A 457-nucleotide genomic window follows, 5' to 3' on the forward strand; every position below is an offset into this window, starting at 1 on the left:
GGAAAACTTCAAGGAAACTTACATTTTTGAAAAATTTGCATGTGCTTAAGTTTGTCTTGCATGATCACCAGCAATCTCTTTATGTCCCCTGTGGGGACATCCGAGAGGAAAGGTTTAAATATAAATATATACTTTTTACTAGAACTATTAGCTAATGTATCTTTTTTTTTTTTTTTGAGTTGGAGTCTCACTCTGTCGCCCAGACCGGAGTGCAGTGGCATGCTCCCGGCCACCGCAGCCTCAAACTGCTGGACTCCGGTGATCCTTCTGCCTCAGCCTTCCAAGGAGCTGGAACTACAGGCGCGTGCTACCACGCCCGGCTAATTTTTTGATTTATTGTAAAAATGAGGTCTCGCCAAGTTGCCCAGGCAGGTCTTGAACCCGCGGACTCAGACAATCCACTCATCTCAGCCTCCCAAAGCACGGGATTACAGGCTGAGCCATCGAACCCAGCTAG

The sequence above is a fragment of the Carlito syrichta genome, unplaced genomic scaffold (assembly GCF_000164805.1).
Source record: "Carlito syrichta isolate Samal-C Ts95f unplaced genomic scaffold, Tarsius_syrichta-2.0.1 Scaffold304492, whole genome shotgun sequence".
NCBI classification, from domain to species: Eukaryota; Metazoa; Chordata; class Mammalia; order Primates; family Tarsiidae; genus Carlito; species Carlito syrichta.